We start from the raw sequence: 16,847 nt of genomic DNA on the forward strand, positions 1-16,847 counted from the left end.
CCTACTAGGGTCATATTCGTTAGCTGTTGAAAGTTTTCTCCCTCTAGTTAGCTACCGCACGTTCTGCACGAGGCTAGTGTACCAGGTAATAAAGGCAAGCACATTGTTGAGAGTGTAAAGGTGTAGTTCACCTTGGTTGTTAATGTCCAGAGGGGAATCTATACATTATCCCAGCAGTTGACTTTGTCTGTTCACTTGTCTGCTCACTTGTCCACACGCACATATAGGCTTTCCTCATTTTTTGGTTTAGGAAGGTTAGGATTTCCTTGTCTTGTTCAATTTCTTGTCAAGGGAAGTTTTCTATCTCCTTACCCTTTCCCCAGTAGCTCAATCTCTCAGATCACGCAAACTAAGGGTCATTACTCTTTTTAGAAACTTCCAATTCATCCCCATTCTTCAGAACAAGCGCCCCTGCGTAGAAGCAGGATGGAGAGCTCACCAACAAATAATAAAAGGTAAAGACCCGAGAGAGTTAGAGAAGTAATTACTGAATTGTGTATTTTACAAGCATATTGAGGATTGCTGAATGTTTTTTCTTAGATAACCTGACCACATTGATTTACAACGCACACTAAGAATAGTACAACCAGATTTTCCAGAGAAGTACTCCCGCAGAGTTTATGAGGTAAGCGTTACAGAGTGGAAGTTTGGTGGTATACAATTTGTGGGCTGAACTGGGTGAGTTTATTATATTTTTGTCAGGTTATGGCTGAATTCCAATGTCCAGACATTATTATTGTGCATTGTGGAGGAAATAGTTTGGGCTATATTATTCCAGTATCTTTGCAGGTTGCATTAAAGGATATGTTCAAAAGCTTGATGGAACTATTTCCATATGCAAAGATTCTTTTTTCTCAAATAATCCAAGGAAATATGGATATGTCCAAATGTGTTTTGTGTACAAATGGAAGAAGCTATGCACCATGTCAATAAAGGTGTATGTGCTTTTTTGAATGGCTTATACAGGGCATAATTTCCAATTGAAAATATCATGTTTGATGGTGTAAATACTTTTCGGACCGATGGAGTGGATTTAAATGTTGGGAATGCAATGTTTCTTTTGAATGCTAAAAATGCTTTGAAAAAGTTTGTGAACAATTTAAATGGGAAAATGTGTAATGCATAGGAAAGAATTTTTTAGTAGGTGTAGAATGCAAAAACGAGGGAAAAAAAATTGGAACCCCAAAATAAAGGTTCTTTTAAGAGCCACCACTGTAGAATAAATTGTTTATATCGAGTGTAAACCTCCCCAACCCCTTAATTGGACATGACATCCTCAGACACCTTAATGGTCTGTGAATGGCACGTGCCACATCCAGGTCTATTGAGGATGCCTGGCATGGAAAGGGGACTGCGCAGACCACGGACAGCTGTGGAAATCTGTGGACATCAGGGGATCAGCCAATCAGGTTTCCTGGTTGTGGTGTGTGATGTGAAGGAAAACTGGATAGCAAGAGTTATCTTTGTTGTATGCAGTGAAGATGGCTATGGCTATGGCTTTGAGGAAGCAGACTGTATGGATTGTGGGAGACTCGTGGATCCATTGGCTGAAGGTGTATTCTGAGCACTGTGAATTGTCTGACAATCTTGGATTCAATGAATTTCAAGATTCATGGTATGGAGATGGCGGAATGAAGTGGGTGGAATTTCTCATGTTTTGTGAGAATATGATTCACTTGAAGCTTCCGGACATCATTGTAGTTCAATGTGGAGGCAACAGTTTGGGCTATGTTACCGGAATTTCATTACAGTTTGCAACGAAGGATACATTTGGAAAGTTGATGGAACTGTTTCTAGATTCTAAAATAATGTTTTCCCGGATAGCTCAGAGATTAATCTGGATGCATTTGAATTAATTTTGTCCACAAATTGAGAAAACAAGGTGCAATGTGAACAAAGTTGTATCTGCTTTTTTGTGAGATGTTAGTATAACATCATTTCATAGTGAAAATATTAAATTTGATATTGTGAACATTTTTCGAACAGATGGAGTGCATCCGACTGATGTGGGCAATCAGATTTTTCTTGAAAATGTTCAAAATGCATTGAAGCAGTTTCTGTGAACAGATACTTATCTGTTTGTATAGCGTCGGAGCCCTCAGGCATCAGGGAGGAGAGAAAGAAGGAAAGTAAAGTAGAGAGCCTAATTCGAGAACCGGGAAACCAAGTTATTAAAAAAGAAACATTTTCAGACATTTTATGAAGTTCAGGAGATTAAAGTATGGATTCAAGTACTGTTTAGTAGTTGAAGTAAACAAAAAGGAAAATTAGAAACCTAATTAGAAGCACTTTTTGTGAAAAGAAAGTTAGAAAACATATTTAAGTTCAGAAGCATATTTGTCAGTTTAGTACATAAAACAAATAATTAAAAACAATATATATAAGCCAGATAGAGAAAAAAAAGGTTCTTTTAAGAGACACCATTTTTAAACGAAAACTATTAAAATGATTTTTATTTCCACACCCCACGCCTGGAATTTTCCAGGTGTCCAGTCACTATGCAGACAGCAAAGGGTCCTGTGATTTTCTTTAAGTTCTATTTTTAACTGTGAAGGTGGCTCCTAAGGAACTGTTGTTTTTGTATTTTGTGATTTTGTATTTTTTTAGCTTTTATTGGAGAGGTAAGGTAAGGTGGGGGAGGGAAGGCAGGGAAGGGGCACCAACCACAGAGACGGAGGGGCATGTGGACAGGGAAAGATGTTGGCCAGGACTTAAATTTAAGGTAGGTGGCAGTGTTTCTCATACTTCTTAACCGTGGCCTCAAAAGCACTTCAAAATTGCTCCCCACTGCAGACTGGTGCTTCATAGTACAAACATAGTACTGTGACCCATGAAAGGTAAGGGTCAACAGCATTCTGAATGGCCTGCAAGGCAGCACTGGGATCCTCTGCCTTACAGGAGTATTTTGTGTGGTGGCAGGAGCGATCGAGGAAGATGGAGTACAGGCTGACAACATGCTTCATAACATCCTTTCACAGAGCACCCAAGTGGTTCGATCTGGTGTGGTGGTGCATGGAGGTGGTCCTGTAGGAGTACAGCCCAGGTTTTCTGTGACTGAGTATGACCCCACAGTTAGTGCATCTTAATCTGGCTGCCCGAGACTGCGGTACATCCCTAATGGTGGTGAAAAACCACCACATCATGATTCACTTTGGGTGCTGGAGGTAGGCACTTCCTCTACCTCATCTTGATCTTCCTCTTCATCCTCATCTGCATCTCTGCACCTATTCCCCTCTCCAGGCCCTCTAGGTTGTTGTGGTGGTGGCACCTGGGGAGGAGGGATGGCCATGACAGATGCCATTGTACATACATTTCCGTAGCTGCTCTCTCCTGAATAGTCAGATTTAGAATGACTCAATCTAATGGGTGGGTCCCTTCAGAGGGACCGTCCATGGACAGCGTGTCTGTCTGCAGATTACTGCATCGAAAATAGGCCTTGAAAAGTTGTATAAAGTTGAAAGATTAACAAAGAAAACAAAGAATGGGTCTAGGCGCATGTGTGTCTGCAAACTGGCATGCTGTCTGCGGGCTAATTAAAAGTGCTTGATGCGAGACTGGGCATGCCGGCAGACACCCCATATTGACAACCGACACCCCAGACAGTCATATTGTCCATGGACTACTAATTGGATTTAAAAAAAAAAAAGAATTATCACACAACAATATAAAACATATGTAGAGTATACAAAATAAATGTATTTATGAAAGGGATGGGGCATCGGAAGGGGAAACATAAATAGAAGAATTTTGAATTTCTATACAATGACGATTTCTTGATCTCATTTCTTTTTTTGGGAAGCATTCTTCCAACCACTCAATTGTGTTTGCCATTTCTGTGAAAAGAAATAAAAATGGTGTATTTCGCTTACAGGAAATGTTTACATAATGAATGGTAATAATAGAGAAATAAATACAGTGTACTTACTATTTAGTAAGAGTTTGTTTTGCAATGAGTGCCTTGTGTATTCAAGTCTGCATGAAGAGTTGTCTTGAAGTGCTAATATGAGGTGTATAGCTATGGTTTGTGATTGGTGCATTCCATTATATTGTGTGCTGAATGAAAACATAATTTGGAAATTTTGAAATGATGATTTGTACAAAAAGGTTTATTTGGGTGTAGTAATTTATAAGAAATGTTGTTTTATGTATATGTGTTTGTTGGTTGAAGGGTACAACATTTTCTGTAGTCCCTTGTGCTTCTGGGTTTTCTGAATGCTACCTGCTGTCCGCAAACTTTCAGACTGTCCGTGGACTCTAGAGCTGCTATATTGGGGGTGAGTATAATATAATGAACTTGTAGCAAATTACGGTTGTACTGGTAAAAACCTGTGGAATTCAGTGAAAAAAGGCTGTCAAGGGGATGTTATGGTTAAGTTGCACTAATAAAGGGATGTTATGGTTACAAATAAAACCAAAAACCCCAGTATGGTAAGCTAAGCAACCATAACTCGCACCACCACCATGCACTGCTAAGACTGATACCCAGGACATGAAATATGACATCACAAATGCCATTGATGTGTGGTTTTTCCCATAGATGCAATGGAGAAAAAAAATATGTTCTCACGGCTACAGCCCAAACAGATGGATGGATTTTCACTAAATTAGCGGCGTGAGTGGCGGCTTGTTCCTGAATGCATGCTTTTGTAAATTTGGTGTAAATCCAACCAGTTGTTTTTTTACAACAGGAAAAAAGTTGATGAAAGCAAATGTGTGATATCTGGGTTCAGTCTGCGGACTCACTTCCCTGTTCGCTTCCGATTGGTCCAAAGGGCGACGTGATGTCCACGGACATCGGACGCATCCACTGATTGGTCAATTAAAAACATAAGGTGCATCATATTTTTGGGCACGCCCGCAATATTGGATTCAGGGACACCTGCCGATGTCCACAAACTGGGCAGTACTAAAAAACACAATATTGCACTTGTCAAACTAATCAAACAATCTCTTTGGGGATGAGGATGGGATGGGATATGACCTTAAAAAGGCCAAAAACTGTTGGTTTTCCTTCTCTGATGTCCGCGAGCAGTCCAGATGTACGGAGCAGTCCTGTGATGTTCACGAACATCTGAGGGGTTCGGGGACATCTATGCCTATTTCTGCATTACAGTGTTGGTAAAAGCAGTTTTTGGGAAGCTTATAACTTTGGTCCCACTGAATGAAACTTCATGAGATTTTGGAATTCTATTCTAGACCTGAGTGTGAATGATCTTGCAAAGTGTGGTGCTGTTTTGTCAAGAGGGAACAAAATCAGGGAGGTGAGGGGGGTCAAAAAATATTGTAAAGGCTTACAAAGGTGGTGCCATTTGATGAATCAGCACAAATGTTTACAAGAAGATTGTAGATCTATATATAAATGTTTATGGACAGTTTGGTGGGATTGTGTCAAGAGGGGGCAACATTTTTAGGTGGCTTATAAATGTTGCCATTTGACGAATGTGGACAAATGCTTTCAAAAAGATTATAGACTCAATCTTCAATGTTTGTGCAAAATCAGAATGGATTTTGTCAAGTGGGGGCTAAGTTATGTGACTATGCTATGTATGTGCATTTTGACACTTTTAAAAAATAAAACATGGGCAGATTTGCAGCAAACTCCTGTAAGGAGCATGGGCAAGAACCTAAAAGCATGGTTTTGCAAATGCGTCAGTATTTTCTTTTTTAAAGTGTCATAATGTAGGTACAAAAAATAGTGATATACTTTGGTGACTGAGGTATAGCCTGTGGCCATGGGTAGTGGCCAGATTGTCCAGGTTGTGGGATAAGGCCATAACCCGGACAATCTGGCTACTGGCCATGACCACGAGGGACCAGCAATGGAGTTAAAGTGGGCCTGGACACCAGCGACCGGCTATGTGGTTACGTTTTTCGAAATTGGGATAGGCTTGAAAGGGAAAAAAAATGTGTTTGTGGGTGCAGGTTGAAGTGCTGGATGGGATTTCAGCAAATATGCACGAGGCAGGTCAGTGAGAACTGGAAAGCATGGTTTTGCAAATATGTCCTGTGTTTTTTTGTGTTTTTCTAAGTATAAAATGTAAGTACACAGCACAGTGATATAACATTGGTGCCTGGGCAATGCGCATGGTCGTCAGCAAGGAGAAATGTGTACTGTAATTTGCTTATTGGAGCATGCGGTATAGTGGAAGTGGTAGGTTTGAATGGGAACACATGCTCTGCTTGCGCTTACATCTTGAAGTGGTGGACTAGATTATAACAAACCTGCGTGATGAGCATTAGCAATGACTTGAAAGCATGTTTTTGGGAAAAATGTCTTGTGTTTTATTTTTCAAAAGTGTAAGAACGTATGTTGAAAAACTAGTGATATACATTTGGTGTCTGGGTAGTGGGCCTGGCCCTCTGCAAAAGTAAATGTGTATTCTGAGTTGCTTATTGGAACGGATGAGGAACACCATATTATTCCCATTAGCATAACACAAAATGCTAATGGAAATGTTGGAAAATCTTATTGAGTCTATCTATTTTACTGAGAAATGTAAAGTAGATGGAGTCTATAATTATTTTTTAGTTCTATTTTTTAACTGTGAAAGGTAGTTCCTAAAGGAACCTTTTTGTTGTTTTTTTATATATTTTTTTTGCAGGAGAGGTCAGAAAGTAAGGTGGGGAGGGAAATGAGGGAAGCGGCACCAAGCACTAATATGGAGGAGCAGGTGGACAGGGGTAGATGTTGCACGTGTTATATGAAAGGTAGGGGCAGTGTTTCTCGTGCTCCTTGATTACAGCTTCAAAAGCACTTCAAAATTTCTCCCCCTTGCAGAGTGGTGAGTTGCAGTATATATAGAGTACTGTTGTCTTCGAAAGATATGGATCAACAGCCTCTTTGATCGCTTGCAAGTTAGCTGGTGGGATTTTGGAGTAGGCTGTGTGATTACAGTATTGGTTGAGGAAGATGAGGCGGAGGAAGAGAGCCTACTATGTGCTAAGAAAGGAACACATTTTCGGAGAGCCTTGCAGTGGTTGGATTTGGTGTGGCGGTGCATGAAGGTGGCCCCATAGGAGTACTGTCCAGGTAGTCCATGACTGAGTACAACATTGCAGAGAACTGCCACGCTCATAATTCTCTCTGGGTGCTTCCTCTACCTCATCTTCTTGGTCCTCTTCATTGTCTTTGAAAGTACTTTTCTTTCTTCATTGTGTCGGTCCTCCAGCTGGTGGTGGTGGGGGCTCTTGGGTAGGAGGGATGGCAATAGCTGAAGCTATTTTGAAGACAAATAGCAGTTTGCTAGTATTCTTCCAAGTACATGTATACAGTCACTAGAGTAGTGCAAAATACGAATTAAACCCCTGTAAAAGAAAGTATGGCTTAATTTATGCACTACAGGTCCACAGAGAATTCACGCTAACTTCAAGAATCCTTCTCTAAGTTGTCTGGGGCCTTTTGCCCAAAAGTTCAGGAAAAGCTTTGACACAGTTTGTAACACCTGCATAAATATAGCAAGGTTCTCTGGGATCCAAGGGTTAGAGGACAAGTTATTCTAACTAACCCAAGTGTCCTCAACTTTCGGAAGGCTTGCACGAGCAAGCAATTACAAAGCAAAAGTATTTTAAAAGTTTTAGAAAAGTTAGTAAAACTTTTTAAGGGAGTTTAGGGGCAGGTAAGAAGCACTGTAACTCAGCCCCATACTCCGTTTCTTCACCTGACCTGGCAAGTCAGTGGAAGAAGGTCAGAGGTTGCTTCATCAGCCTGAGTCCTTGTTTCGCAGGGGTTGCAGGTTCCAGCAGCTCTCCTGTCAGTGTCTTTAGCTGGTGCAAGGACACTCAGATGAAGAATATACAGAAAAACACAATGCAGGACCCGTGTCAGGACTGGACTTGACTCAGGCAAGCTGTTTTGGACAGTGGTTACTGCAGCACGGTGACACAAAGGGACTCACTTGTCACGCTTAGACCTTCCTTCCTATCTTGGGTCCACTTGATGCTCCAATCTGATATTTCACTGAGGTAAGTCAAGTTCCAGGCCTCAATGCAGAACAGCAACAGCAGCAGCACGGCAGCCCAAACTCAGAGCTGGTCAGCCACAGGGCAGTCTCGTGACACTTCCGAAGGCTTTTGTTTGCAGGGTACCGAGCAGACATCAGGAATGGATGTTCCCTCCACTCCATGGGTCACAGCTCCCTCGCAGGACTGCTGAAGATCATTAACAAGACAGGGCTCTTTCAGGACAGCAGCAGAGGTTGGTTGCCAGGCCTCCTTCAGACAGGTCTCTAGTCTCCTCATGGGTCTCACAGATGGACAGGAGTCTTGGGTCTTTCAGCTTACTCCAGGATCTCTACAGGGTTGGTGTCAAGATCCTTGTCTTATCCCAAAAGCCAGTGAAGAGCAAAAACACCCACTAGCTAACAGCAGAACTAGCCCCACACACACCCCAACAGTGGTCCAATCAGTACCACTGCAGGGAACACTCATGCAATAACCAACTGCAATGCATGTAACAACAGTATGATGTAGCAACAGTATGATGTATTGAGTATTCATAATGTACTAACTACCGCCTGTACCTATGTAACTAAGTTCTTTGCAAGTAACAGCACCTCAATGCCCCTGGGCTGCTTGCGCGCTATATAAATATACATAAATAAATAAATGCATAACACTCAGACACACTGAAACCCGTTTGTGGATTGGGACCAGCAGTCCCAACCCACATCCTGTCAGCAATCACACATAGCCCTCCACTAACCCACCAAAAGCATCTGCTTTTCCGGGCACTGGAAGTACATATAAGGATTTTCCTGGCCTCACAGGACAGGAAGAAAGCTAAGAAACAAGATGGCCAAAGGACAAGTGAAAAACTTGTGCCATGGCCATATTTGGTCAATAGCTACAGTTGGTAGCCAAATGCGGTAAATGCAGTGAGGTTAAAATGAAAATCACCAAAAAAAGGTAATAAGTCACTGCTGCCATCAGCCTGTCCATTTAGCACACCTAGAAAAACCAGAAATCCTCTGAGTGTTAGTCTAGGGCAAAAACAAACATGCACCCCTTTGTACTGCATTGTAAAATGCATTGTACAATGATAAAATCTACCACAATGTATAACAAGTTACTAAAAGTAGGAACAAAGTAACTAGACTAAGCGAAACAATGTTTCCCAGTATTGACAGACTGATGGACATGTCAGTTTCCCCATAACAGATGAGCAAAAGACAGTGTAGTGAAGCTTGAGGCTTCACTGCACTGCTAAAAGTACAGGTCAGGATCAGAAATAAAAGCAAAATGTTTGGGGGCACATAAAAATGGAAGGAAAGGTTCATTGAAGAGAAATATTTGCTAACAGCAGGCCACAGTCAACATGTATGTGTTTCCTCTCGAGGAGCGAATCACTGGCCTATTGAAATCAACTTGCAAATCTGACCAAGGCAGTGTCATTCTCCTTTTTTGTAGGGGAGCTCTGTATGCGAGTGAACTGGGTTGAAGTTGAGCACACACGTGACACCTCTTTAGGTATGTGTCGAGGACCTGGCCCATGTGTGGCCATTCGCAACCTTGAACAAGATTTCTAATGTTGTGTGAAACTATGTATGGCCGGCAGTGGCTGTGTCATGGGCGTGGTTCAACATCAGGCTTTGGAATGAGGTAGGTACCATCTGCTGATAAGAGCCAGATAGGGCTCTCCTGACCCAAAGAATCTGGGCTATCTTTACTCCACTGGGCTGTTGAGAAATCGCTGTTAGCACAAGTTTGTGACCTGGTGACAGCGACAATTTGGATTTTGGATTTATCCCAGCTGGTATTCTGTTTCTATGAAATCCCCCTGTAGAGCTCTGGATTTAGCCAACTGGTCAGCTAGGCAATACACAGTCTTTTCTGGCCCCTCTATCTGGGGATTACCTCTTTTCTTTGAATAGATGGTCATCTAGTTGGAGGTCAACAGATCGTCAATTGACTGGATCAGTTTGGCATGCTTTAGGGGTTTAATGTTGGCACACAGCATGCCTCAGTTCTTCCAGTTAATCAGGTTCTCCACAAACCCATTCCTGACATAAATCAGAGTCAGTGATTATGACCAGTTCCTTGATTTGGTGGTGCACTGGGGTGAGGATGGCTTGATGAACTCTGCAACCTTATTACTTTGGGGACCTATTTTATAACGAACAGAGGGCTCCAGTGTATCATTCAACCGAGCATTCTCAATGCAAGCTACCGGTACATTTTCCGTGTTGTTATCGGAGAACCCATCAACATAAACTGTGGGTATGCCCTTACACGTGTCTCCTTCATAGACCTTGTGTGGGGAAGTTAAGTATGCCTCCATGTTGTTATTGGTCATTGGACATTCATCCTCAAGACAGTTTTTTAGCACAATCATGCAAGTCAGCCAACACTTGCACTATGGGACTATTATTGTTTTGGCCATATCAGACCTCCACAGGAAAGCTTTGCATGGACAGAGTCCAGGAAATAATTCTGGAATTAGTAACGTTCCCCCACCAAGATTTTGTAACTTTGCAAATATTGCAAGGGTTGGTGAGGAGTCTCCCCCTGGATGAATGTGCAGTAATATTTTAACACCCACACCATTTCCAGGAGTGCCTTCTCACAGTCATTGCATTTTTCCTCCACAGAGGACAAAGTCATGCCCGAGTAGGGGATGACTTTGCTGACCCTGTCATGCTTTTGATACAACAATGCTGTTAGGAAAGTATCTGAGAACCCTGTCTGCAAGAAGAGCTCCTTGTTCTTTATGGGGTAAGCCAAACAGGATCCTGGGAAAGGCTTCTTTTCAGTTGTTTAACTGCGTTGACTTGTTCTGGACCCCACTCCCACTTGACTCTGGCCTTAAATAAATGGGCAAAGGGTTGAGCGACCTCTACCTAGTCTTCACTGAACTTCCGACTATAATTAGTGAGTCCAAGAAGACTTCTTAATTCTCGCAGTGTAGTAGGGTGTTTTTTATTTCAATAAGGCTTCCACCTTCTTCTCCTGGCGATTAAGACCCTCAGGGGTGATCTCCTAATCCAAGAAGTTCACTTGGTTTTACACCAATGTGCCTTCTGAAAGGACCGTTTTGCTCCAGCTTTCTACAGCTGGGTTAGAGCATAGCAGATTTCTGCAATATGTTCCTCCACAGTGAGCTTGTGATCAGAACATCTACATAGGCCAGGTTTCCCCTTTCGCCCAAGTCGGGCATGGCCTTATGTAGAATAATGTTGTCAGAGTTGATGTATACAAAGGGGGTTCGGGTCCACGTGTATTGCTGCCCCGAAGGTAAATGCAAGCTGGTACTGGTCTTCCCTACTCATGGGTACTGTGCAGTAACAGTTGGTCAGGTCAATGCAGTGTACACCTTTGACCCTTAGATCTGTGCCAGTCCCTGATTGATGTAGGGAAGTGACCATCTTGATATGCAATCCCGTTTTTTCAACTCCCTCAGGTCTGTACATAGTCTCTGTTGGCCGTTTGGTTTGAGTATCCCAAGTACCGGATTGTTGAATGCACTAAGGATCGGCCAAATTATCCTATGGGATTCAAAGTTCTTAATCTTTGTGAGTGATTGCATGGACGTGCAAGGTAACCGGTATTGTTTCATAAATACTACAGCCATGTCGGGGTACATGGGAATGATGGTTGAATAAATGGATGTGAGTCCACAGTCATATGAGTACACTGAAAAGATATCTTGGAATTCCAGAAAGACAAATTTTAGCTTTTTTCTTTGCTCCTTGGTCTCACATGCATCTGCGGCCATCTGTTTGAAACATGGAAAGAACCTGGGCTTAGCAATTTCAGTGGTATCCTCCAGTTGGGTGGAGAGATCTCTTTTAATGGTGCTGACCTGGACAGGGGATTCAAGGTTGTGGTCCTGGACTCTGAACACTAACTCCTTCCTTCTAATTGTCACAGGTCATCAGTTAAACCCCATATGGGCAGGAAAAGTACTCCATGAAATTCCTCCCATGCCTAGTAAAAATCTTTTCTGGAGGAATACTTTGTTGTTGATGTCGAAACAGTCGTTTGGGATTGGTCTGATTATTTCACTACCTAAATTGATAGAATAATGTTGGGCATCAACCGGCATTCCAATAAAAGTTCATGAACCCAAATTGATACTTTGAGAGTCACTGTTATCCACAAATATTCAAAGGGTGTCGTATTCTAGGTCTATCAGAGGGTTCGGATATAAATACATACCCTCTGCTGGAGATGGGAGTTTAAATGTACATAGGCATCCTGATGTTTGAGGTTCTGTCCTTGCTTAATTTTGAGGGGAAAAGTCAATTGTCGCACCTGTCCTGGGATGGTAACCTCTTCTCGCACTTGAACTTCTATGGCATAAGGCAGTAATAGAGCTGACCTAAATGCGATTTAGTGTTGGCAATGCCGATGGGTTTCCCCCCCATTCGTGACCAGGCTTTATTATTGATTACAAATCGGTTGAGAATGTCACTTCCCAAATGAAAGGCTGAAGGGACATCTCTCATGACCCAACAATTATGCTCTATGCTTTTGTTGCCAATGGACATTTTTAGCATACACCTGCTAGGCAGGAGATGCTTGGAATTCATGGTTTCCAACCCTACTTCCCATTTGTCAATCAATTTAAATGTTGGAATTGTCTGGTCTTTCGGGAGTTTCCTGAATAATTCTTCGCTGACGAAGGTCCTTCCATTATTCAGGCATACTCTGGCGAGAACTGGCTACTTCCCCTCATTTAACTGAATGGGGAAAAATAACTGGCCTTTTTATGAATGTCTGTCAGACTTTGAGTAGGTTCTTCCTTGTCTGGTTTCACAAGACTCAATGTTTATTCTGATTTTGGACTGCTGTAACATTTTAGGGTTTCCCCTTCCAGTGTAGATTGCCACTGAAAACTAGGAGGAAGGTTGATTTTCAAGAATGAAGAAGGGTTCCCATCACCAGTTTGATCTCCTGCAGAGATGACAGTGATGTCTGGGACTTGGTTATTCTTAACATGGAATTCTACATTCTCAGAACATTGATAAATTGAACAATTACATGTTATATTCCTGATCACTGGTTAGCACTAATTTTTAATTTTAAAGGCTGGTTAGTCTGGGTCTAAATTACCTGGTTTACACAGTCGATCAGAGGCGATAACCTCCTCAGGAGATCGTTCCCCAGTAAACAAGGTGTGCCCTCTGGAGTCACGACTATCATTGGATGTTTAACTCGGTGCCATCCATTTTCTCCAAATCCGCAGACATGTTATTCCCATCGAAATGTTGGAGTTGTCTGAGAAATCATGTGAGGTGAATTTGATGGCCCTCCCTCGTCCTGAGTTTAGCTGGTCAAAGGACTTTTTGGACAGGAGGGTGACTTGGGATCCAGTATCCACTAAAGCTGACTATTCACACTGACTCTGCCCTTTGACCATTGCATAAAATTGGCCTTCTTTCTCCTCTGACGTGCAAAGAAAGTGTGTGACACGTTTGATAGGAGCAAGCGGATTATCTTCTATATCTGATATATCAATGTCCACCTCCCCTTTCTCCTCACCTGTCTCTTCAGAGAAGGGTTCTCGTCTGGAGGTCTTGTTCTTGGGTCTTTTCTTCTTTGTGAAGAGATACGGCCGTCTGTGGGAAGAACCCACCCTGATTCCCTGATAAACAGGGAAGCAGCTGGCTCCCGTCCCGCAGGAACCAATACGAGAGGAAAAAAGCAGCCGCTTAAAAAAACCTCTCTACGGATGTTGCTGGAACTGATTCCGTTCAGGAAGCGATGACAAATGTCGTCTGGAATTGCAGGTAAGATGAGCAGGAGCAGCAGGAAACCTCGGAGATGGAGGTACAAGTTCCACTATGCAGCTGAGGACCGGAGAAGTCCGGATAGCAGGAAAGCTGGTAATGAGCAAGGAGCAGTGCAAAAGGACTGTAAAGGAAGCACCGACAGGGACCAGGGAAGCGGTCCGGGAAAAAAGAAGGAGGAGTGCGACCCAATACGGTGCGGGAACCGTGAGGATGGGGAAATCAGAGAAGGAGAAGGGAGGAGGAGCTAGCACGGAGGGAAAATCCACGCGAGGAGCAGCAGAAAAGCAACAGGTACGGAGCACAGGTAAGGAGTAGCACGGCAACAAAGCAAAAGGAAACAAAGTTGCAACGCACAGAGCCCAGAGAAGGGCGTGGCTAAATACAGAAAGGAGAAAACAAAGGAAAAGACTAGACCGTCAAACCAGGAAGTGAAAGAAAAACACGGGACATTCTAATGGCGCCGCCAACGCCAAGCCTTCCATAACCGCCAGCGACCACCAAAAGACGGCGGCATGACAGTGTGAGTTATTTGACAGCCCGGTGGTCATTTCCATAATATTTAACTTGAACACTGTGTAATTTGGGGACATTTTCTGTGTCAGAGATCGGGAATCTGTAAATAAAATGTTGCAACTAACAATGCGTAGATTTGGGGAAATCCTCTTTATCCCCTGATGCTTTGCTGTCTACCTTTACTTGGCGACAGTTCTCAGAACCGGTTTGGAGAAAGGACACCCCCTCATTTTCAATTCTGTCTGGCTCACCTTTTTGGGGATCATGTGAAATGGACCTTTGAATTTCTTCTGCCACTGTGAACTAAAATGCTGCTTTTCCTTTTGCAATGACAGTCTGCCTTAATAGGCCATTTTGTTCATGTGAGGGCTCTGTTTCTTTTTTGTTTATGAAGGCTGGCAGGTCATTTTTGCAATGGGCCTTTTATTTCTGTTGGCTTGGGGCTTTTGATGACACCCCACATTTGTTGAAGGAAAGAGCCTAAATAAATTCAATACAATCTTTGCGAATATTGTTGAGAAAAAGAGCCTAAACAAAGGCAGTGAAATCATTGCAAATATAAACAGTGTTAAAAAGCAAACGCCTAAAGAAAGTCAGTGAAAGTAAGAAAGGGTCGCTGACCACATGTTTGAGAATTATAATAAACTGGATAAAAGAGAAACTACGACAAAGAGTGGAAAAGCACATGCAGATTAATGAACCAGGCAACCAGTGAGTCTGGGACTCATAACCAAGCAAGAAATGGACAATACCCTGGCAGGCAATTAAACCAGTGGTAAGGAGGTCAAAGGATATTAGGGAAGGTTCATACCTCTTTTGAGGAAACAAGGAACCACACCCTGGCAGGAGAGTATAACAGGGAAGAAAAAAGGATTGATAACACTCAGTGATCAAAACCACTAAATGGGAAAGTGTGTAACTTGAGGGGGAAGCCTCATGCCCCTTAAGGATTCAAGAGAACTCAAGAGAATTGTGTTTTGCCTCACAAACTGTGATAAACCGTTATCAAGCCCACTGGAAGAAATCTTGGGGAAAGGAAGCCACCTTTCCTAGTGGAACTTTGTTTTCTCTTCATGTTGTGCACCTTAGAACATTATGTTTGGAACTACAAGAATACGCTATACATTTATAGCTCAGAGAAATTCCCATTTCACCTTGTATTTAGTTTAGAGTGTAAGGGTCAGTTTAGGATTTTGGACACAATTTAACTACCTGACACAGACGTGTCCTAGTTTTGCTGAGGTAGGGAAATCCCTCATAGAGATAGGGATAGATTCGATTTCCCCAACCCCTCCTATTATTTTGACAATAAACGTTCAGAACCAAAACTAAACATGCCACTGTACCAGAGTCTTGTTACTGACCCCTTACAATGGGCATACATGCAATGTTGGTGCTGTTCTGCAATTTGCAAACAAGCATGTCTGTAACCCTGAAAAGGGGAGTATCTTCAGTAACACCCATTCTGCATATAGATAATTGGCTTACTTGAGGCGGTGGCAATTACTGGACAGTGTAAATAAGGGACACACTTCAAAATACAGATGGGGCACCTTGATTCACAAAATAAAAAGACAATCACTTATTATATAGTCATGTTCCTGTGTTGCAACCCAGTGTATATCAATTTTGGCACTTGGGCAGAGCAACTGAAACACATATAAACGTTTTCAAAATGTTTCCCAGAATGTGGTCCAACTATCTCAAAGTTATTATAAGAACTTGCGTAAACAATATTTAAGTATTGTTTCACTTTTACCTTACCAGGTTAGGTTTGAAATCGAGGTACTTGTACATAGTAATTTTTTCTTTTTTGTGTGAGCTTAACTTTGCTTAACATTTACATATGTGATGTGTAGTTCGATGTGCATTTAAATGTACAAACACTGTCTCTATACTGGTACCCAAAAACTGACTATTCAATGCAATTGTATGAATATGTGCGAGCCAAAGCTTCTTTATGGGATGTCAGGTACTTACAAAGGTGAATCTCAGTCTGACCTACTCATTAATAGGTTCAAGGTGTAGATCTATGTCACTTCGAAGGGTCATTTAACATGTGCCAGCTTGCAACTGAGTGAAAAAAAGACACTTTCAATCTTAATGGTGATTTCAAATCAATATAATTCTTAGAAATCTTGAGTTCCAAATTTTGGATTAGTTAATCTTAGAAAGTATAAACTTCTGTTTGTGATCTCTGCCAACATCTATTTGTCACCACTTGGATAGTATCAACAGTTTGTTGGTGACCTCTATGAACATCTATTTATAACCTCTCCACGTGTTTCTCCACTGTGGTTCCAGTGGGAGATCAGGAGGTTTTTTCTACAATTGTCAGATTACCCAAAGACTAATCAAAAAAAGAAAAAGCCATACTTAAAAAATAAGTATAGTGAGTTTTAGGTACTACAACTCAAAAGAGCACCTAGTTATGGCTTTACAGCACCTAGTTATTTGTTGACAGAGATCACAAACAGAAGTTGATCCTTTCTATGATTAAGTAATCCAAGATTTGGAACTCATGATTTTTTAGAATTAAATTAAGATTGAAAGTGTCTTTTTTCACTCAATTGCAAGCTGGCACATATTGGATGAACCTTCGAA

Source organism: Ambystoma mexicanum, chromosome 6p (assembly GCF_040938575.1).
Source record: "Ambystoma mexicanum isolate Mex_15411 chromosome 6p, UKY_AmexF1_1, whole genome shotgun sequence".
In the NCBI taxonomy this organism is placed as follows: Eukaryota; Metazoa; Chordata; class Amphibia; order Caudata; family Ambystomatidae; genus Ambystoma; species Ambystoma mexicanum.